We start from the raw sequence: 24,683 nt of genomic DNA on the forward strand, positions 1-24,683 counted from the left end.
AATAAGACCCTGTTTCTAAAAACTCAACACACAAGTCACACTAAGTTAGAGCAAAACTGTTGAAGGAAGTGTTTTACTCACCCTTGTGGTATTTGCAACTGAAAGTTTTCCTGGTGCTCTCTTTCTCCTCTAAGAAACAAGAGATACAATCAGTGAATACTTGTGCTCTGTAATAAAGCTTCTGTTGTTTTTGTGATGCTTGTGCGTGCAGGCGCGTAAAGTGAATTTCGTTATCAGAAGAGTACGCGTGTATGGTACACGCACCGCACATGCGCATTTAATTTTGTTTTTGCAGTAATTAGTTTTTCCACAAGGTGGCAGCCGTGCCCTGGAGGTGTCGATTCAGAAGGTAGTCAAAGAAAAACTGCATAAACAGAACAGACCGGAACGCATGCAAGCTACAGCGACAATGGAGGCCTATATAGATGTGAGATTGTGTGAAGAGGTTAGAAAGTACCCTCATTTGTACAACAGCATGAAAGAATACAAAGATGTTTACATGGGTTGTACCTCGTGGCGAGAGATTGCTCAAAACTGCGCATGCGTACAACGCCTGTGTATGCGTATGAGTCGAATGAAGTATACTTTCCAAGGCTGTGTGTTCGACTGTGCTCGTACACTAGCGTACGCGTGAAAAAACATATACCCAGAGCTTAAAGGGTTAGTTCACCCAAAAATAAAATTTCTGTCATTAATTCCTCACCCTCATGTCGTTCCACACCTGTAAGACCTTCGTTCATCTTCAGAACACAAATTAAGATATTTTTGATGAAATCCGAGAGGTATATGACTCGTCCATAGACAGCAATATAATCAACACTTTCAAGGTCCAGAAAGGAACTAAAGACATCGTTAAAACAGTCATGTGACTGCAGTGGTTCAACCTTAATGTTATGAAGAGACGAGAATACTTTTTGTGCGCAAAAACAAAACAAAAATAACCACTTTATTCAACAATCTCTTCTCTTCTGTGTCATTCTCATACGTTGTTTACGTCCAGCGCTTCCAGGTTCTACGTCAGAACGACTCATTATTGGCCGGCTCCTGCGTCAGCATCACACGCATGCGTTGTGCTGATCATGTGATCAGCTTCGGCCAATACTGAGCCGGCATTCTGATGTAAACACGGAAGCCTTCACTGTGCTTATTGCGTCACCTGCGTAAGATAATGACAGGGAAGAGAAGAGATTGTTGAATAAAGTCATTATTTTTGTTTTGTTTTTGCTCACAAAAAGTATTCTCGTCTCTTCATAACATTAAGGTTGAACCACTGCAGTCACATGACTGTTTTAATGATGTCTTTAGTACCTTTCTGGACCTTGGAAGTGTTGATTATATTGCTGTCTATGAACGAGTCATATACCTCTCGGATTTCATCAAAAATATCTTAATTTGTGTTCTGAAGATGAGCGAAGGTCTTACGGGTGTGGAACGACATGAGGGAGAGTAATTAATGACAGAATTTTTCATTTTTGGGTGAACTAACCCTTTAACGGACACACACACGCTTGGTTTCATATTCACATATTCAGAGTTCTGCTCTCAATAACTTTCTTACGGTGTATGCAAAAAGGTCCGTATGAGTAAATTATTATTAGCAATTATATCAGCTACAACTCTGTTTTCCATGAAATTCCAAAACAAAACTCCCAACTTTATATATCGATGAATTGAAATAGGAATCCGCTTACAGACACTCAGATGTAAACACAACACCCTGACGTCTTCACTTCCAGGTCAAGAAGCTGTCAATCAAAAACTCAGTAGCTAATGAGAACACACCGCTGTTAGCCCCGCCCCCACGAGAGATTTGTGCCAGAATGGTGAACGAAAACTCAGGGAGTGTAAACAAAAATTTCAGAAGTGTAAATGAAAACTCTGCAAGCGCATTTGTAAGTGGGTCAATGACGTGACGGGTCATTTTTTTGGCCTTAATAATAATAAAAAGCAAAGATGAGAGATCCAAAGTATGTAAGGTAGCACAACTAGATCTGTTTTATTGAATCCAAAAGGTTTTAATTATATTTTTCTACATATAAAGGTATTTTATAGATTTTTAAGTGTCAAAAGGTCATTCGGTTTAACCGTCCAAAGGCTGATACAGCCATTTCAATTGTGATTAAAATATCTTAAAATGTAATAAATGTATATATTTTTTATTCTGGCATGATTTTATAACATCATATATCAATATAGTGCAAAATGATATTAAAATTATGTGTATAAGTTGTTGCTTTGTTATGAGAAAGAATGTCTGGAAAAATGAATTTCATTGATGTCATTTGGAGTAACCAATATAAAGGGACCATTTTGGATGAAGTCATGCGGTCAATATCATGTGACAGGATGTGACATCATTCAGACACCTGCAAAGGACCACATGGTCATGAAGCAAAGTAACTAACTCTCTTTTAACTATTTGAAAAATTCATGTTTTCACTTGATCATACGCATGTCCCGAAACATCAGGTCATTCGGTACAACCGCTATAAAACATGGAAAATGTTGTAATATTTTAAAAACTTGTACTAAATATAAAATGTTTAATTGTCCTTTTGCTAGATATCAGCCTGTTAGCATTGTTTGAAAATATCATCATTCGGTAAAACCGAAATTTTGGTTAAACCGAATGACTTTTTTGGTGACAAATTTTGTCCATCTTGTAAAAAAATAACAAAATCAGCGTTAAATGATTATAAAAACCACATAATCTCATTGTTAACACTTAATAAAACTTCTAAATTAATTATATCTTTATTATGTTTTTTGACACTTTTAAAAACCTTATTCATCAATGACCCAAAGTACAGATCAGCAAAAGAGGGGAAAACAGCAAAACATGCAGTGTGTTAAAAAACGAAGTAGAACATTTTGCCTGCAATTTATATTTTTCAGTTTTATGAAGACATTCTATTCAGTTTCACTTTATATTTTCATCAGTTTCTTAAAAAGTTACATTCAATATGTTTTGGCACAAATCTAATTCCATATTACTAGGCATTACAGTTACTATAAAGCAAAAGTGTCCAATTACAGGAGAGAAGCAGAGTAAAATAGAAAAAAAGCGCTTAAAAAAACAAGCAAAAACTGATATGTCACTTGGCCATGATGACCAGTAATACTCACTGTCTGAAAGTATGTGCATATAATGTATGCATGCTTCTGTGAATGTGTAAGCATATGTTTTGAGTGTTTCTGTGAGTGCATGAACAGTGATTACTTACTTGAGGCAGATTCTTTGGTCTTCTTCGGGATATCTGAAACGGATATGTGGTTATAATAATAATGCAAAGTCATGGCCAGTGTTGGGTGTGATTGTGTCTATAATCAGAATATATTCTCCTCTAATTCAGTAATAAGGGATTTCTCTTCATTTTCTCTTATGTTATTTTAAGTTTTTTGGTGTTATTATGAATCTGAATACTGCTGTTTCCTGATGTAGTGGCACTTTTATGAGCTATTCTTTAAAGACCCAAGATGGAGCCATTTATTGGTTTTTCTTAAGTAAAAAAAAAATACATATTGAAGAGTAGGCAAGCTTTGGAACACTACTTCATGACAATTGTGTCTTTAATGGACAGTTCTGTCGCTTAGTTGCGTGCATCCCAGGGCTGGACTGGGGCTAAAAAGTGGCCTAGAAGACTTGGAATGTAGTGCAGAATGTGGACTGTTTTTATGGCACCTTTCTAGTGATTATAGTAGCCTATTTGTCCTTTCAGGAGCTTGACATCTCCTGTTATTTTACAGAATAGAGCTCCAATTGTGGAAAAGAGATTAAACATTCTTATGATGGTGAAAAACAGTAATACAGTTTTCTTTGTGAATATGTGAATTTTCAGCATCATTACTCCAGTCTTCAGTGTCACATGATCCTTCAGAAATCATTCTAATATGATGATTTGCTGTTCAAGAAACATTTATGATTATTATCAATGTTGAAAACAGTTCAGATTTTTGTGGAAAACGTGATACACTACCATTCAGAAGTCTGAGGTAAGATAAAATAAATAGAAATTTATACTTTCATTCAACAAGGACATATTAAATTGATTTAAGCAGCAAATCATCATATTAGAATGATTTCTGAAGGATCATGTGACACTGAAGACTGGAAAATTCAGCTTTGAATTCTCATGAATAAGTGACATTTTACTATATATTCACATGCAAACATTCATTAAAAACCTCGATCACTTCAGATCCAGCGGCATGAGAACTCAAATGCTTCCTCCGTCCACTAAGAAGGAGCGGAAGGCACGACATAAGAACTTTTAATGAATGTTTGCCTTCAAGGATTTAAGACCCTGGATTATGGGGATTGAAGTTCATGGCTGAGTGGCAAAGGTCAGGGAAGGAGTGTCCTCTAGTGGTCAACCTGGGCACACCAGCTAGTGACTGTGACTACTACGATTTGGGACACACTTGCTGCGTCCCAATTCGCATACTATCCGTCCTAGATAGTATTCAAAATTAGAATTAGTGTGTCCCAAATTGTGTTGAAATAATTAAAATTTTTTCAATGTCTGTGTTTATCTTTGTCCAATATACAGTTTCTCGATATCTTGGTGGGCAGTTTATTAATGAACTAACCCTTTAACATACATTTTTGCTCCAGCAGCGCATCAGCTCCAGACAAACAACAACACTCTCAACGACTATAGCTAACATTACAACAATAGAACATCTTGGTTCTGTGAAACATGTCAAAGTAATCAGTCATGAAGAGTATCCCACAGAAAAATAAACAATTATTAACTGGTTATATTTTAGAGATATTTGCTCAAGATTGTTTTAATGGGTGTATTTATCACAGTTGAAAAAGAAAAAACACTCACCTGAGTGTGTTGAAGGTGTAGCTTAAATAAGTGAGTCTGTAAGGAAACACAATAACAGATCATGAATGAATAAGTGAAGCAGATCATATCTTTTTTCCAATGGAATTACCCATCAAATTTAATACACAGATAAACAGAGTCCTGTCACAGTAGTTTGATAAGGTGTTGCAGTGATCTAACACACCCAAATACTGTAGCAAACACACAATATTGTTTATAAAAGTTTATAAGGGTTGAATCTGTTCCTATAAATGTCCAGCAGACCAACAGAAAGACTATGAAGTGAATTTCCAGGAGCTACTGTGGTGTCATCATTTCTTATTTTAATATGACTCTATACAAATCAACTAATGGCCAAACGCAAAGTGATAAAATATGAAAAATGGTGAGAGGGATATAACTGACAAGCCACTGAAGCTAGTAATTTAATAAGTGCATTTCACAATAATTACTGCACATTGTCTCTTTCACTTTCAAATAACTCCAAGATTGTTGTGATTAGTAGAAACACACACACCAAAAAAAACATCTGTCTTATGTTTCAGCATGCTGGAAAACATCTCATTGTTCATTGCTCTACATGAGCTCATCCCCTGGCACCGAATGATCCGTGTTTAGAGAAAGACCTGTTTTACAAGAGAATTCGTTGTGGTCGTGTCTAGATGCAGGTCCTTCATCTGATCTGGATATGGCCCAGATCCGGCAGACTACGGTAAACTTTGGGATAAACAAAAAAAGACTAATATTAGCGTAGATGCCATTCTTCTTCTGATGTAATGAGTACATCTGGTGTTATAGGTTCCGGCTGACCTAATTTATGCCGCCTAACAATCATTTAACTGCTTTGAAAATAGAAATTGATAATGTGTTATGTGTATGCCAGGGTAAAGAGATGCGTTTTTAGTCTAGATTTAAGCTGGGTAGCATGTACAGGGTGAAAAGCAACGGTCCTAGTATTGAGCCTTGTGGTACTCCATACTGAACTTGTGATCGGTGTGACATGTGACAGGTTATGTTCGGAGAATAAGTTGCTATGGCTACTTACATTTAAGAATGTTACCTCCGTTTTTGGAACCGAAAGTTGAGGTTATCCGCATACTTACCCTTAAACATACCCGTCAATCCTTGTCCTGGGGACCCATCGCTCTGCACGTTTTGTATGTCTCCCTTCTTAAACAAACCAGATTCAGATCATCAGCTCATTAGGTGAGAGCTCCATGAACTGAACTAAGTGTCTGATAAGAGACACATACAAAATGTGTGGTGGCCGGTGGGTCCCCAGGACGTGGATTGAAAACACTGCTTTAGGCCATTAATTTGTAAGAGTCAGGCAGAAGGTAGAATGAAATAATGGCTAGCAAAGCACACATTTTTTTGTTTTAATGTTCTTGTTCTGTGTGGGTATTTACCTTGTAACTACAAAGAGAATTTTTTATCAGGTCATCTCTGTGGTTTTACCTATTTATATGAACCAGTGTATCTAGTTCAGTGACTTATCCTGCTCTTACAATTAAACAAGGCAGTGCTGCCAACATAATGGACAGTGTCTCACGCAGTGAAAAATCACGGAGCTAGAGGACACTGAGACAAGTCAGAGGTTACTTTGATATGAAACAAAGTCTCATCTTTCAAATTCTGTCAATTGTATTATAAAATTCAAACAATAAATCTTTTTAATGTGACGTGACAGATCACTGTAGTGCCTCAGTTGAAGCGGCACATGAATCGATCATCTCTTCCTCTTTCCTGTTAGTTAATAGTAAATAAGCACAAATGAACATCAAAAGGTGTTTAAAGATACAGTACAACTTACCAAAATGTATCATGTCTCCCCAGGTAAAAAAACCCATACTTGAATGCACTAAAAAACACTTAAATACAAGCAAGTACATTCTTATTTTTTGTGCTAAATAAAATTGTAAAAGTTATACACTATAAATACACTAATTAAAGTACATTTCTACTTCAGTAATACTTCAGTGCACTTTAATTTACTGTTTTAGTGCATTGAAACCAAGTATACTACCGCAAAAATATACAAAGAAGTTTTATTAGTGTATTTCTTAAAAGTGTGCTTTGAATGCTTTACATAAAAGTTTAGTGGATTTTTATATATACTGTCACTAAGTTTTATTTTAATGGATTTTCATGAAAAATTAAACATGCAGGTGTGGGATTACAAATTTAAGAATCTGTTTAAGATCTGCTGATCCTACATCCTGACATAACCTCACATGAAATACTAAGGTGAAGTATATTGTATTTAACATTTTGAGGTAAAGATAATGACAATTTAAGGAGATCAAGGCAGGCAGCCCAGGTGTCTGTAACATTAACCTTTTGTCTTCATGCACTTCCTGACCATTTGGCAGGACAAGCTCAAGATACAGCGGTGCCTTTGTCTCTATGATAATGTAAAGATATGGGCGATACTGTCAGACTGAGTGGATTAGCACCTATGCATTTGAATGACACCGTTATGCTGATTAGATCATGGGTGGGAAATGTAGGGCATTCACTGCACTGCATTTGCATGCTTTGTTTAGATTGTCTCCACCTCTACTCTATGTATCCCTCCCCCTTGAATCTATATGAACAACCAAGTACACTGCCTTAATTGGACTTGAATGACTACAGCGACGCACAGCGTGTTTCTCAATAAAGAGTAACTTCTGCTTGAAAGATATCCCAACGTCTCTTGGTCTCTGCTTCGACGAGGAAAAAGTTTCCTACACAGGTTAAATGTGTACTAAAATTCACAATTCCCAGGTGAAAAAAGTGCACTAAAATACACTTTATTTCAGTACAATTCCATAATGGACTTAAAGTGCTTTATTTTCGTGCACTTATTAATATACTCAAAATTCTTCAAGTTCAAGTGTACTACAAGTGGTAAATAATAAATATATAAAATAAATATATTTATGGTAAATATATAAAATTCTTAAGATTATCTTATGAAGTACTAAAGAAGAATTTTTTGTATATTAAGTACACACAGACTAGCCAAATAAAGAAACAAACAGACTTGAAATATTTGCATTAACATTTTATAATTTACCTTGAAAGAGACTTTCATCTGAGAGACAGTAAACTAACAGTAGATTGGTTGCTACAGGAACAACAGTCAAAAAACAGTTTCTGTGGCTATATACAAAAATATTTGACCTCAGAATGCAGCGATTGACCAAACAGAATCAAACAATCCAGAGAGACATAATATATTAAATCACACAGTACTGCTCATGGATATTTCGTTTACTTGCTACTAAATGCCTCAGAAACAACTCTCTTTTCTTTTTTTTTATTTTGAACTGCAATCCAAGCTGTTTAAAATTAATAAAACGTCACACTATCAGACACTCAATATAGATTTTTACAATTCTTTATGTGAAGAGAATTTCATTAATAAATATTTTAGAGTGTGAAGAATTTTGAGTATTTATATTCAGTCTTGAATAATTCACATAACCAATTGAAAAAGTCCCAAATGAACATACGTAAACTGTTTCACTTTTAGTTTATTCATTTAAGTTCCAACCAACAAAGACGACAGTAAATCAACTACACATTACAAAAGTGTAAATACAGACCCAGTTACTGAGATACCAGTCAACACAAGAAGAAAGGAATTAAGTCATATTTTGAAGTCATATTTTGAAGCATTATTCCTGAATTAGGTTTTTCTGCCCTTTGTGTATGTGCAGTAAATAATATAAAAAAAAGAAAATAGTAGATACATACCCCATTATTGAGAGGCCAGCCAACACAAGAAGAAAGATGTTAGCAGTTTTAAGGAGTTTGATCATTTTTGCATTAGGTTTTGTGTCCTTGTTCACTCGGAGAACTGAATGTCTGACAGATGCAGAAAGCAAAATAGTAATAATGGGAGGAGCAAATATTTGATTAAATAAGTGAATGTTATTTATTCCTGTTGCACTGGCAAAATGTATGCAAACCAGAGCAGAATATATAGAATGAGGGGGCATTTCGTTTCATAAGGGGCTCACTTTTTTATTTTCTGAGAAACAGACATTCACTAAAACAATAACATCCCGTATTCAGCCTAATATAACTGAAACAGACCATGTTCTATATTAAAACAACACTAAAGCACAAAATATGAATTTTCTGATCGTAGGCGGATGGTGAATCAATGAAGATATGTGCTTCCTCTTTTTTTAACATTTAAATAGATTTCTTTGAAATACAGTTGCAAGAAAAAGTATGTGAACCACTTGCAGAATCTGTGAAAATGTTAATAATTTTAACAAAATAAGGGAGATAATACAAAATGCATGTTATTTTTTATTTAGTACTGTCCTGAGTAAGATATTTTATTTAAAAGATGTTTACATATAATCCATAAGACAAACAAATAGCTGAATTTATTAAAATAACCCCATTCATAAGTATGTGAACCATTGATTCTTAACACTGTGTGTGGTTACCTGGATGATCTACGACTGTTTGTTTGTTTTGTGATGGTTGTTCATGAGTCACTCATTTGTTCTGAACAGTTAAAGCTCTGTTCTTCAGAAAAACCCTCCAGGTCCTGCAGATTCTTCAGTTTTCCAGCATCTTTTGCATATTTGAACCCTTTCCAGCAGTGACTGAATGATTTTGAGATCTGTCTTTTCACACTGAGGACAACTGAGGGACTCAAACACAACTATTAAACAAGGTTCAAACATTCACTGATGCTCCAGAAGGAAACATGATGCATTAAGAGTCGGGGGGTGAAAACTTTTAGAATTTGAAGATCAAGGTAAACTGTATTTAATTTGTCTTCCAGGAAACATGTAAGTATCTTCTGTTGCTTCCGAAGGGCAGTACTAAATGAAAAAAAAAATGATATTCAAGCGAAATAAGAAAAATTTGGACCTCTTCATACTGTTCAAAAGTTTTCACCCCCCGACTCTTAATGCATCGTGTTTCCTTCTGGAGCATCAGTGAATGTTTGAACCTTGTTTAATAGTTGTGTTTGAGTCCCTCAGTTGTCCTCAGTGTGAAAAGACGGATCTCAAAATCATTCAGTCACTGCTGGAAAGGGTTCAAATATGCAAAAAATCCTTGAAATCTGAGGAATCTGCAGGACCTGGAGGATTTTTCTGAAGAACAGAGCTCAGTTTAACTGCTCAGAACAAACAAGAGACTCATGAACAACCATCACACAACAAACAAACAGTCATAGATCATCCAGGTAACCACACACAATGTTAAGAATCAATGGTTCACAAACTTTTGAACTGGGTCATTTTAATAAATACAGCTATTTTTTTGTGTTATGGATTATATATAAACATCTTTTATGTAAAATATCTTACTCAGGACAGTACTAAATAAAAAATAACAGGCATTTTGTATGATCTCTCTTATTTTGTTAAAATTTTGCACATTTTCAAAGATTCTGCAAGTGGTTCATATGCTGTCACAGTTCCAGTCATTCCCGGACTTCATTTCCCACAATCCTCCCTGCCTATCACCTGCACTCACTCCACCAATCAATAATCACCACACCCAGATGCAGCTCATTACCCGGACTATTTAAGCCACTCACATCCACACACTTTGCGAGGTCTTGTATACCCTGGTTGCAATTCTGAGCATATTATCCTGTCTGTCTGTCTGTCTGTCTGCCTGTTTCTGTTTCTGTCTGTTCCCCGTGTACGATTCTCTGCTGCCTGCCTTTGGACTGTTTATTGTTTCCTGGTTTTGTGATTGATATCTGCCTGCCCTGATTCTACTGCCTGTTCCACGACCACGATTCTGCCTTGTCCCTGCTGTACCTGTTTGCCACTGTTTGACCCTTGCCTGTTTGATTACGAACTCTGCTTTAATAAAAGCTTGCAAATGGATCTTACCCTGAGTCCCGCCTCGTTACACATGCTTTTTCTTGCAACTGTATGATCAAAGATGACTGTAAAAATAAATCTGCATTGTTCATCCTTTTTTGAGCTTTAATTCTTAAAATTAGCAAAAATCTAACCTTTCATCGAAGTAAAACAATTGAAAGTGGGGGGAAAATCACATTATGAAATAAATGTTTTTCTCCAAAACACGTTGGCCACAATTATTGCCACCCCTAAAAATTCTTATGAGTAAAATATCTCTGAAGTATATTCCCATTCATATTTACATTTTTTTAGCACACCAGGGTGATCATGAATATGAAATTGTCCAGCCATGACTTCCTGTTCCAAAGGAGTAAAAACATGAGGAAACACAAAGGCCAAATTCCCGTAATCATTCATCACAATGAGTAAAACCAGAGAATATAGTTCTGATGTGCAGCAAAAGATTGTTGAGCTTCACAAAATAGAAAGTGGCTGTAAGAAAAAAGCTAACGCATTGAAAATCCCCATTTCCACCATCAGGGCAATAATTAAGAAGTTACAATCAACTAAAGATGTTACAGATCTGCCTGGAAGAGGACGTGTGTCTAAATCGTCCTAATGTGCGGTGAGGAGGAGAGTTTGAGAGGCCAAAGACTCTCCAAGGATCACAGCTGGAGAATTGCAGAGATTAGTTGATTCTCAGACAGCCTAAACAATCCAAAAACAATCTCCAGCATATTCAGTTGTCAGACAAGACTGGAACTTCAAACAGGACCGGCTTCTATGGTCAGGTGAAATTAAAAAAGAGCTTTTTGGCAGCAAACCCACCAGATGGGTTTGGTGCACACATGGATAAAAAGTACCCCATGCCCACGCTTAAATATACTGCTGGATCTTTAATGTTGTGGGCCTATTTTTCTGCTGGAGGTCCTGGACATCTTGTTCAGATACATGGCATCATGGATTCTATCAAATACCAACAGATAAAAAAACAAAACCTGACCGCTTCTGCTAGAAATCTTATAATGGGCCGTGGTTGGATCTTCCATCAGGACAATGATCCAAAACAAACATCAAAATCAACACAAAAATGTGTCACTGAGCACAAAATGAAGCTTCTGCCATGACCATCCCAGTCCCCTGACCTGAACCTTAAAGAAAATGAGTGGAGTGAACTGAAGAGAAGAAGCACCAACATGGATCTGGGAATCTGAAGGATCTGTAGAGATTCTGTATGAAGGAATGGTTATGGGCAGCTTTTCCCTCTAAAAGCAGTCAGAAGCATATGGAAGCTTGTTTCTGCCACGGAATAAAAAATTTAAAAGACAATTGTGAGTTTATATTATATTTTCTTTATATTATATTTTTCCATATTTAAAACTTTATGAACTAAAATAACTAGCTTCCAGCAGACAGCTGTACGCATACTGCGCAAGTCGACTTGCGTCAAATGAGTAACCCCCAGACCCAATGTATAACGCAGAATGTAGGAGTATCGTAAGCTTAGTCTCGCGGTTCAAACAAATAGGGCTGTGCAACAAAACTCAAGCTCCTCTTCTCTTATATCAAAATCCTCTGACATTTCTCTTTAGACTTCTAATTCATGACCGGTGTTTTGTTTTGCTCTATCTTCTGCGCTTCTGCGTTCATCATTACGTCATGCGTCAGGTGATTGATCTGATGACGACACGTAAATTAAAGAACACAGATGCAGCCAGATCATTTACATAATGACCAACAAAATCTACCAAGGGTGGCACAAACAAATCAACTGAAAGTGTTATAAATAACATCACACCACCCCCTGATAGCTGAGGTACTGTCTCATCTAGTACAAGGCCCCCTAAAGCAGCCAAATGAAACAAACAAACAAACATATAATCGTATTATATAAACTTTAATTGCTGGGAAAAACAGTGGTCTAGTATACAATCAGTTCCCAGGTAAAAGACAATTATATTACACAATTAACTCACATTGCACCCCTGTATGTTGCTTTGCATAAAATGATATACAGTACAATAACCAATTTATAGATAAAATAAAATGTACACAAACCTACGGCTACACAATTAATCGCAATTAAATCGCACGTGATTTGGCAATTTGGGTAACACAAAAACTACCCAAACGCTGGGTTGTTACGTCTGACCCAGGAGCTGGGTAACACAAAAACTACCCAAACGCTGGGTTGTTACGTCTGACCCAGGATCTGGGTAACACATGAAAGAAAACACACATCGTGAGCATATATGTCGTAGTATAGATATATTTTTAAGATGGAAGAATGCGGTTTTACAAATGCTAGAAATGTGTCTTTCAAATGAGAGATTGGTATCAAAGAGCACACCCAGGTTCCTAACTGACGACGAAGACTTAACAGAACATCCATCAAGTGTTAGACAGTATTCTAAGTTATTATGTGCAGAAGTTTTTGGTCCAATAATTAGAATCTGTTTTTTCAGAAGTAAGTAGTAGGAAATTACTAGTCACACAATTTTTTATATCAGCTATGCATTCCGTTAATTTTTTGAATTGGTGAGTTTTGTCTGGGCGCAAAGAAATATAGATCTGAGTATCATCAGCGTAACATGTGAATGCAATGCTTCCTAATGATATATCTCCCAAGGGTAAAGCAACGGTCCTAGTACTGAGCCTTGTGGTACTCCACACTGAACTTGTGATCGATATGACATCTCTTCGTTTACTACTACAAACTGATAACAGTCAGATAAGTATGATTTGAAGCGTGCCAATGCAATTCCACTAATGTCAACATAATTTTCGAGTCTATTTAAAAGAATGTTGTAATCGATAGCGTCAAATGCAGCACTAAGATCCAGTAACACTAATAGAGAGATACAACCACGATCTGATGATAAGAGCAGATCATTTGTAACTCTAATGAGAGCAGCCTCAGTACTATGGTATGGTCTAAAACCTGACTGGAAATCCCTTTATTTTCCCTGAGGTCAAAACGCAATGTTTTAAACCCGGCCTCTGTTCATCTGAATGAAATCCTCGCTGTCGTTGCTGCTATATCTCCTTTAAGACTTCTATGCAAACAGACATTGTTGACTGACTAACATCTTTGCATTGGAAAAAGCCCCCTGCCACAACACATGCAGAACTGTTTTGAAAACTTGATTAATAATAAATATAGCTCAATATGATCCCGAATCAGCTCCATGAGTAGGATGTATCCAAATAAATATTCAACCTATTGAAGCAGATCCTAAATCATTAATGTCGTTTGCAAACAAAGCTTCGGCACTCATCACATGGTTTGAAAGCAAATCAAGCTTTGATGCTTCAAGTGTGAAATGAGTTGTTTTGGCCAAAACCCAACTTTCATACACATGAGTGGCAAATTTTCTGCATTAATAAGGAATAAGATAAGGTGAGGATGTCGGGGTCGATTCTACTTGTTAAATAAGGTTAAAAAGGAACATCATTCAGATTTGACAATGACAATCAGAAGGAAATTTTCTGAACAAGAAATCTGACCCCTGACAAGAGTAGCTATATTGGCTGAAGGAGACACTTTGCATATTGGTCACGTAACAGAAGAGGACAGACAGGTAAGTAAAATAGAAATTTGAATGACTGGATGGTTAACAGGAATGTATTGCAGCAAAGGTGAGTATGGCAGTTCAATGAAATGATATGATGGCTTAGCTGAATAGTTATCAGAATGTCTCTTTGGCAGATGCAGGCTGATGGCTTGGAGGAACACACGAAGGCTGCAGGCAGATAACTGATGAGAGAAGACAGAAGACTGGATCCTTGGCGGCAGATAAGTAGAGAGGTGAGTAGCAGCAAAGAGTATAGAACCCAAGAGGTGACACTTTGATACTGTAACGAATGGAGGAAATGATGAGACTCACTTAACAGCTTAGTCTTCTTTTATTAAGATGAGCACCTGTTTGGCCGATGCTCCTGCCACACAGACAGCGAACAAACTTCTGGAACCTTTTCCCCAGAACCCCGCCCACACAACACCACGCAGGCTATTCTTTCAGGAGAACCTCCCACCCCTTAAAGCCCCACACAAGCTGAACCATAACACAGGAAAGAACACATGCACTTCGATTTATCCGAACAGAACATAAAACACTCTTTAGACTTGCTACACTGCTCCCCCTTCACAAAGTTCCTCGACCTCGAGGGAACGAACAAAGTCCCTGAACCGTCTTGGCGGCCTCCTGACTCTCTGAGGCCGCAGCTGGCCTTCTTGGGTAACAGAAGAAGAGCTATTCGAATGCAAGGTTTGCAGCTCAAGAATTGGTGTAGCTACACGTGGGTCTGCCAGAGGACTGTAGAGGAGGCTGGAGCTGGGGCCACGGTGGCACTTCCTCTATAAGGTGCCAATCTGTCTCGGTGTATGGCCACCTTCCTACCCTTCGGAGGCAACTGAACTCGGTAAACGACTTCTCCGATTCTCTCCAGAACACTGCATGGCCCAACCCACTGGGAGTCAAGTTTAGGGCACCTGCCCTTCTTTCTCTGAAGGCTGTACACCCACACCAGCTCTCCTGCTGTGAAATGTCGCCCTTTTGCCTTTAGGTCGTAATTTCTCTTTTGCCGGGTCCCTGATTTTAATAACTGCTTCCTTGCAAAATTATGAGCAGCTTCCAATGAGTCCTGAAGTTTCCTAGCATACTCAGGGCCCGGTGGCACATCAGGAGCTTCAGGTGGTCTCCCAAAAGCCAATTCCCCTGGTGTTCTGATCTCCCGTCCCAACATCAAAAGGGCGGGTGTGCAAGAGGTTGAGTCTTGGACGGCGGATCGGCACGCCATTAGGATAAAAGGCAAGTGCGTATCCCAATCTTGCTGATGCTTGGCAGACACAATGGCCAGCTGTTCCGCCAGCGTCCTATTAAACCTCTCAACGAGGCCATCACTTTGGGGATGCAAAGTGGTGGTCCTTGTTTTATGGATCCCTAATTTTTCACACATCACCGAGAAGACACGTGATTCAAAATTCCGGCCTTGGTCGCTGTGTATGGATTCTGCGACCCCGAACCGGCTGAACATGCCATCTACCAATGCATTCACCACTGTCTCGGCTTCTTGGTCAGGCAGTGCGTAAGCTTCTGGCCATTTAGTGAAATAATCCATAGCCGTCAGCACAAACCTGTTACCCCTCTCTTAACGTGGGAAAGGACCCATTACATCCACCCCCACTCTCTCCATTGGGCCCCCTATGGGGAACTGTTGCAGTGGAGCGATGGACTGGCCAGACGGGCCCTTGCGGGCAGTGCAACTATCACACCGCCGACAAAAATCCTCAACATCTCTCCTCACAAGCCCCCAGTAAAAACTCTGTCTGACACGATTGAGTGTTTTTGAAACCCCAAAGTGCCCAGACCCCACTGTCCCGTGGGCAGCCCTAATCACCCCCTCCCGCAGTGACCTCGGGACCACCACTTGCCACCTCCCCTCTCCAGTGGTGGGGTCTTTCCACTCCCTCTCTAACACCCTATCTCGCAGGCGCAGTTCCTTGAATTTGGATCATAAATTTTTTGTGGACAAAGAGAGAATGGCCACTTCCTCCCATAGAGGTCGCTGCTGAGTTTGGACCCACTGGATTACTGGCTGCAGGTCCACATCTTCCTCTTGCAGCCGCCTCCAGTCTTCTACTCCCACTGTCCCCACAGTCAAACACGCCGGCATATCGCCATGCTTACACACCGCAGAAGCACCACTGGCATCCAGGTTCTCCAGCTCTCTGTCCCTGGCCTCCCTTTTGTGACAGTACCTACACTGGTCGGCTAAGCATGGCCGACGAGAAAGAGCGTCTGCGTTCGCATGGCCTGACCCTGGGCGGTGCACTACCCTCATGTTGTATGCCTGAAGTTCCTCAATCCAGCGTGCCAGCTGGCCCTCTGGCTTTTTGAATGACATTAGCCACTGGAGAGCTGCATGATCAGTGCGTACAGTGAAAGGTAGCCCGCACAGGTAATACTTAAAGTGTCGGACTGCAAAAGACACAGCAACAAGTTCCCGTCTGGTAACACAGTATCTGCGTTCGGCCTTGTTGAACGCTTTGCTGTAGTAGGCCACCACTTGCTCTCCGCCAACCCCCACCTGAGAGAGAACTGCCCCCATGCCCACATTGCTGGCATCCGTGTCCAGAATGAAGGGCAGTGCCAGGTCAGTGGGGGCCAATACAGGGGCGGTGACTAGAGCCTTTTTCAGGGCAGAAAACGAGTTTTGACATTCCTCAGTCCAAGCGAAAGACTTGTCCTTCTTCAGCAGGTGGAAAAGTGGATCCGCGATGCTGGAAAAACCACGCACAAACCTCCTGTAATATGAGGCCAACCCCAAAAAACTTTTGAGCTGCTGCGAGGTTGTAGGAGTGGGCCAGTTGCTCATCGCCTGCACCTTCTCTTCCATTGTGCCAATCCCCTGCCCCCCCAGCTTGTGCCCCAAAAACGTCACCTCTCTTCTAAAAAAAATCATTTCTCCGGGTGCAGCTTTAAGCCAGACTCCCTTATTCGAACCAGCACCCGCCTGAGAACCTCCAGCGAGGCCTGAAATGAGCTGCTATGGACGAGAATGTCATCCAGGTACACCAGACACTCTGTCCGCGGAATACCCGATAACACCCTGTCCATTAACCTGGCAAAAGTGGCTGGTGCATTGCAGAGGCCGAAGCAGAGCACCCTGAACTGCCATAGCCCCCTACTTATACAAAAAGCAGTTTTTGGTCTGGCATCGGGAGCAAGTGGTACCTGCCAATAGCCAGTGCACAGGTCCAGTGAAGTGAACCATGACGACCCAGCTACGAGGTCCAGCGACTCATCCACACGAGGGATGGGGTATGAGTCCTTCCTGGTGACCTCATTAAGGCGCCTATAGTCAACACAAAATCTCCACTGCCCACCCTTCTTAGGCACCATGACCACCGGTGCGGCCCACGCGCTCTCGGACGGCTCAATAATCCCTGCTCGCTGCATGTCCAACAAGGCCTTATCAGCAGCGTCCTGACGAACAAAAGGGAGCCTCTGGGGCCGCAGCCTAATGGGCATGGCGTCCCCAGTCTCAATTTCGTGTTGTGCCAGGTGTGTTCGCCCCACATCCCCCTCCCCAAATGCGAAACAATGTTGGAAATTAACCAACAAATCTCAAAACTGTCCCTGCTGACTCTCATCCAAGCCCTCACAATTTTTCAGCCACAGCTCCCTTAGAGCAACCAACCCCTCCCCCTCCTCGAGAGGAAGAAATGGAACGCTGTTCTCATGCCCATACCTGATGGAGAGGCTCGAGGGTGACTCTAAAGGGGACTGTGAGGCCACACCGGGGATGTCAGCTGGGGTGTGGGGTAAGGGAGTGGGGGAACCATCTACTTGTGGTGGACTGGCGTCAGCACTGGGGTGGGTTCGCAAGAGCAGTGTGTGTTGTTCCAAACTAGAGTCCTCAGGAGGAGCTTCTGCATCCAGCAAGCCTGTAAAAGACATATCAATGTTACTTCCAGTGGACATGACAACCTCAGGACCCCCTTCAAAATGGAGAAGGCCCTCTCTCAGGTCTAACTGGCAACCTACACTTCTGAGAAAATCCAGACCAAGAATACAAGGGTCTTGGACTGCAGCCACCCACACTGAATGACATAATGTTTTTCCCCCTACAGTCAGTGCAACCACGCCTTTACCCTTCATTGGCGCCAGTTCACCCGTCACTGTGCGTAGTCGAACCGTGGTGGGTTCCAGACTGGCATTGGTTGGAACTACCTCTGGTCTTATAACAGTGACAGTTGATCCCGTATCCACCAATGCTAAACATGGAATCCCCTCCACCAAAATTGGCACATGACAAAAATCACTAACATATGTTCGTCCCACCACAACCACAGACTCTTTTGGCCCATATTCACCCTCCCCCAACAGTCTTTGATCGCATTCCCCTTGCCCATCTCTTGAGATTCCAGCTGGTGATGACTCATATTGGGGTTGAGTGTTGGGGGTCCGCACGGCCCCGATCATGCGGACCCCATCCCGTTTCCCTGGTTACGAGCTAGCTTCGGACACTGACAAACTAAATGTCCAGTCTGCCCACAACCCCAACAAACCCTTGGTCGTGTGCGGGGCCGTTGATCAGGTTGCAGTGTCACAGCTCGAACCAATTCAGTTATTTCGGAAACCCAGGCTGGTCTTTCGCTTAGCCCTTCCCCCACGTCAGTAGACCTCACCGACACAGTATTCTGCTGTCTCTCATCCAGAATGCAAGTTCCCCAAATAATCTCTCTCTCCAACGCCATCTCCAAGGCATCCTGCAGGGTTCGAGGGTGGGCCAGTTGTGTCTGTCTGCGGAGCTCCACAGGGGTAAGGGCCTGAATGAATTGGTCTCTCACAAGCTCACCTTGAACCGATGGTGGTATGTGGGCATATGCTCGCCTGGTCAAACTTTCAATATCATTAGCCAGAACTCTCAATTGCTCTCCTGGTTGTCTGCGTCTATTACTCAGTTCAGAACGCAGGAGCCCTGGCTGCTCAAATTGTCCAAAACGCCGTCTCAGTGCTCCGACAAGCGCATTATAATCATGTCTCTCATCAGGATTAAGCAGTAATAAGCAGTTCAGAGCATCATCTGTAAGACACATAGCCAATTCAAGAGCTTTGCGGTCCTCTGACCAGTTTCCAGCATGAGCCAACAGTTCAAACTGTGCATGAAAAGCTTCCCAGTCAGCTTTACCTGAGAATTTGGGGGTTTTAACTGCCACCGTAGGCGCGGCAGCGCGGGCGCCGCCATATTCATTCACGTCTGAAAGCAGCGCAGCTCCGAGGCCTCCGCTATGTGTATTTACGTCGGCAAACAGCGCCATGTTTGTGTACATCCGAGGACAGCGCGGTTGCGTGGGCGCCGCCAGGTCTGTTTACATCCGAAGACAGCGCGCCACCATGTCTGTTTGTTGTCTTCGTAAAAGTTCGGCGGTCCTCGGGGGCACTCGGCTCCGGCAACGAAAGCCCGGCGTCTGCAGCCATCCTCCTAGTGGCCTCCTTCACACGCGCCTTGTGCGATTCAAGGAAGTCTTCCTCTGTTTTAATTTGATTGGCAGCCCACGTCGAAGCGCCCAGAGCCTCACGAAACATCCAGCTTGCTTCTGGCTTGGACTTAATCTTTGCTTGAATCTGTTTCCGTATTTTGTTGCAGGAACAATAACGACGCAGTTCCGTAGACTAACTGGATTAAATCAGTTCACTTCTGACACCAGTGTAACAAATGGAGGAAATGATGAGACTCACTTAACAGCTTAGTCTTCTTTTATTAAGATGAGCACCTGTTTGGCCGATGCTCCTGCCACACAGACAGCGAACAAACTTCTGGAACCTTTTCCCCAGAATCCCGCCCACACAACACCACGCAGGCTATTCTTTCAGGAGAACGTCCCACCCCTTAAAGCCCCAAGCTGAACCATAACACAGGAAAGAACACATGCACTTAGATTTATCCGAACAGAACATAAAACACTCTTTAGACTTGCTACAATACTTTTTGGGCAACAGCCACTAGATGGCGCTCCAGTAGCGCGGCCACCATTATGGGGTGAAAATACTAACTGGACCATAGAATCCTTCACATCTTACGCTTCCAAAATCGGCGAATTTCACTGTCAAATCAGAAGCGCAATAGAACAGTTTTTTTAAATTAAGTCACCAGTAAATTGTATGGCTCCTACAGTAAATGTTGTATTGTCTTATATATGTTTTATTTTACCAGTTGTGGAATCCAACCATTCATCCATCTGAGGTAACGTAGTTAGCCTACTTTATTATTTCCATTTTATGCAACTTTACACATTTATTAATAGTAAATTAATAATCTATAAATTTAAGATCTTCATGTTTGCAGCGAACAATATATTTCAGACCTAGTGGAGTAATAATATATCACTAGGTCTGAATTTAAATATATAAATTGTACGTTTTAATGTACGTTTTCACGCTACAAACATAACGATCTTATAATACATGATGCATTGCTGTGTCCGTTATCCCATAATTCCCACTTTTGGACACTTTTGCTTTAACGGACATTAGACAACACTGCAAAATCAAGCTGTTATTCATGTATTTATTGTCCAACATTCCCAATTTTTTTGATGCATGTCCTTAATTTAATTTCATATGTTGGTATTAATTCAGTGTTTATAATGCTAATATTTGAACTTCAAAGAATTTGAACCCAAACTGACTGGGTTTCTAGAGAGCAAAAAGGTTTTGTGAAAAAAGTGGAAGACTTAAACTCAAATAAACTGTTAAAAAGATTTGATGGTAACACTTTAGAATAGGGAACATGTATTCACTATTAACTACGACTTTTCACTCAATAAACTCCTAATTTACTGCTTATTAATAGTTAGTAAGGTAGTTGTTAAGTTTAGGTATTGGGTAGGATTTAGAATGTAGAATAAGGTCATGCAGAATAAGGCATTAATATGTGCTTAATAATTACTAATAAACAGCCAATATTCTAGTAATATGCATGCTAATAAGCAACTAGTTAAAAGACCCTAAAATAAAGTGTTACCGTTTTTTTTATCAAAGCAGCTGATATTGCCCTAGAAACTAGTGGGCTGCCGACTCGCTTTCACCCCAAAATGGCGGAAGCGCAGGGCTGCTGCTGGGCGCTGGTGTTGCAATGGAATGTTCTATTAAGTGTCGCTTCTTGTTAGTGTATATTCTTTGGTAGCAGGTAAGGAGTCTGTACGTGGAATGACGAGACCAGACAATGGGGTGCAGGTTGAGGGGGCTGATAAAGGGTGAGTTGATGAGGAGGTGCAGGTGTGATGAAATAGAATTCCGAGGAGAGTGAACGAGTGTGCGGAGCGCGCCGACCTGGTGACGATAGGCTGATGGGTGTCTGAGATGGTTGCGACTCCGTGACGCATACACTATATTGCCAAAAGTTTTGGGATGCCTGCCTTTACATGCACATGAACTTTAATGACTTGAGGGTTTAATATGGAGTTGGCCCACCCTTTGCAGCTATTACAGCTTCAACTCTTCTGGGAAGGCTTTCCACAAGGTTTAAGAGTGTGTTTATGGGACTTTTTGACCATTCTTCTAGAAGCGCATTTGTGAGGTCAGGCAGTGATGTTGGTGAGAAGGCCTGGCTCGCAGTCTCCGCTCTAATTCATCCCAAAGGTGTTCTATCGGGTTGAGGTCAGGACTCTGTGCAGGCCAGTCAAGTTCCTCCACACCAAACTCGCTCATCCATGTCTTTATGGACCCTGCTTTGTGCACTGGTGCGCAGTCATGTTGGAACAGGAAGGGGCCATCCCCAAACTGTTCCCACAAAGTTGGGAGCATGAAATTGTCCAAAATGTCTTGGTATGCTGAAGCATTAAGAGTTCCTTTCACTGGAACTAAGGGGTCAAGCCCAACCCCTGAAAAACAACCCCACACCATAATCTCCCCTCCACCAAACTTTACACTTGGCACAATGCAGTCAGGCAAGTACCGTTCTCCTGAAAACCGCCAAACCCAGACTCGTCCATCGGATTGCCAGAGAAGCGTGATTGGTCACTCCAGAGAACACGTCTCCACTGCTCTAGAGTCCAGTGGCGGCGTGCTTTACACCACTGCATCCGACGCTTTGCATTGCACTTGGTGATGTAAGGCTTGGATGCAGCTGCTCGGACATGGAAACCTATTCCATGAAGCTCTCTACGCACTGTTCTTGAGCTAATCTGAAGGCCACACAAAGCATGGAGGTCTGTAGCTATTGACCACGCTACCACGCTTGAATTCACTGAGCTCCTGAGAGCGACCCATTCTTTCACAAATGTTTGTAGAAGCAGTCTGCATGCCTAGGTGCTTGATTTTATACACCTGTGTCCATGGAAGTGATTGGAACACCTGAATTCAATGATTTGGAGGGGTGTCCCAATACTTTTGGCAATATAGTGTATATAGTGGACAAATTTAAATTGGTTTAAGTAAATAAGACAGTTATTGAGACTCTTAAATCTCAATCCATCATTTCGATCCTTTTGTTTCAAGAATCCAGAATTGGAAAGCCACCTACAGGAGAGATGCAAGAAGAACAGTATAAAGAGAAAAACTACTATTTTAAAGATGCATTACAGACAGTCTTACCTAACACTGGAATAAAGCATCTTTGTTGTAAATGGCGGCTTTTTATTTCTGTCTTTATGAACATTATAATCATCTTTAGGCAGGCAACAGCTTCAACTCAAAAGAGCATATGCAAAATCATTCTGACCACTCAACGTTCCAGAAGTGATCCTCTTCCAAATGTACAAAGGCAATGAATGTACTTGACATTTGATATTCAACAGTGTTTTGATCTGCCTGCATTGACACCATTGTATGCGAACTGAACTGAGCTGGATGATGATATCACTGTTTACTCCAGTGCTGATATAGATAAATTAACTAAATTAATAACTATTGATTCTTACATCGGAATGAATCAATACTGAATTTGCTTAAGATGGATAATGACACCATTTTCTTTAAGAGCTGCTGTGCAGATAAAATTATATACCAGTTATCACTGTAAAGCTGCTTTGACACAATCTGCATTGTAAAAAGCACTATATAAATAAAGGTGACTTGACTTGACTTATTTTGTATGCTTCATAGAGTGGGTACGGAAAGTATTCAGACCCCCTTAAATTTTTCACTCTTTGTTATATTGCAGCCATTTGCTAAAATCATTTAAGTTCATTTTTTTCTTCATTAATGTACACACAGCACCCCATATTGACAGAAAAACACAGAATTGTTGACATTTTTGCAGATTTATTAAAAAAGAAAAACTGAAATATCACATGGTCCTAAGTATTCAGACCCTTTGCTCAGTATTTAGTAGAAGCACCCTTTTGATCTAATACAGCCATGAGTCTTTTTGGGAAAGATGCAACAAGTTTTTCACACCTGGATTTGGGGATCCTCTGCCATTCCTCCTTGCAGATCCTCTCCAGTTCTGTCAGGTTGGATGGTAAACGTTGGTGGACAGCCATTTTTAGGTCTCTTCAGAGATGCTCAATTGGGTTTAAGTCAGGGCTCTGGCTGGGCCATTCAAGAACAGTCACGGAGTTGTTGTGAAGCCATTCCTTCGTTATTTTAGCTGTGTGCTTAGGGTCATTGTCTTGTTGGAAGGTAAACCTTCGGCCCAGTCTGAGGTCCTGAGCACTCTGGAGAAGGTTTTCGTCCAGGATATCTCTGTACTTGGCCGCATTCATCTTTCCCTCGATTGCAACCAGTCGTCCTGTCCCTGCAGCTGAAAAACACCCCCACAGCATGATGCTGCCACCACCATGCTTCACTGTTGGGACTGTATTGGACAGGTGATGAGCAGTGCCTGGTTTTCTCCACACATACCGCTTAGAATTAAGGCCAACAAGTTCTATCTTGGTCTCATCAGACCAGAGAATCTTATTTCTCACCATCTTGGAGTCCTCCATGCGGGCTTTCATGTGTCTTGCACTGAGGAGAGGCTTCCGTCGGGCCACTCTGCCATAAAGCCCCGACTGGTGGAGGGCTGCAGTGATGGTTGACTTTCTACAACTTTCTCCCATCTCCCGACTGCATCTCTGGAGCTCAGCCACAGTGATCTTTGGGTTCTTCTTTACCTCTTTCACCAAGGCTCTTCTCCCCCGATAGCTCAGTTTGGCCAGACGGCCAGCTCTAGGAAGGGTTCTGGTCGTCCCAAACGTCTTCCATTTAAGGATTATGGAGGCCACTGTGCTCTTAGGAACCTTAAGTACAGCAGAAATTTTTTTGTAACCTTGGCCAGATCTGTGCCTTGCCACAATTCTGTCTCTGAGCTCTTCAGGCAGTTCCTTTGACCTCATGATTCTCATTTGCTCTGACATGCACTGTGAGCTGTAAGGTCTTATATAGACAGGTGTGTGGCTTTCCTAATCAAGTCCAATCAGTATAATCAAACACAGCTGGACTCAAATGAAGGTGTAGAACCATCTCAAGGATGATCAGAAGAAATGGACAGCACCTGAGTTAAATATATGAGAGTCACA

At 41.1% G+C, this 24,683-nt stretch overlaps 1 long non-coding RNA gene across 1 annotated transcript; it reads right to left on the reverse strand.

Moving 5' to 3' along the window:
* Positions 1-92: 92 nt before the first annotated feature.
* Positions 93-8,695, reverse strand: LOC127518782 (uncharacterized). Its single transcript, XR_007931658.1, has 4 exons — positions 8,580-8,695; positions 4,836-4,871; positions 3,225-3,257; positions 93-129 (listed from the first exon to the last, which is right to left on the reverse strand). It is a non-coding gene; the product is annotated as an uncharacterized LOC127518782 (long non-coding RNA).
* Positions 8,696-24,683: the final 15,988 nt, after the last annotated feature.

The sequence above is a fragment of the Ctenopharyngodon idella genome, chromosome 9 (genome assembly GCF_019924925.1).
Source record: "Ctenopharyngodon idella isolate HZGC_01 chromosome 9, HZGC01, whole genome shotgun sequence".
Taxonomy (NCBI): domain Eukaryota; kingdom Metazoa; phylum Chordata; class Actinopteri; order Cypriniformes; family Xenocyprididae; genus Ctenopharyngodon; species Ctenopharyngodon idella.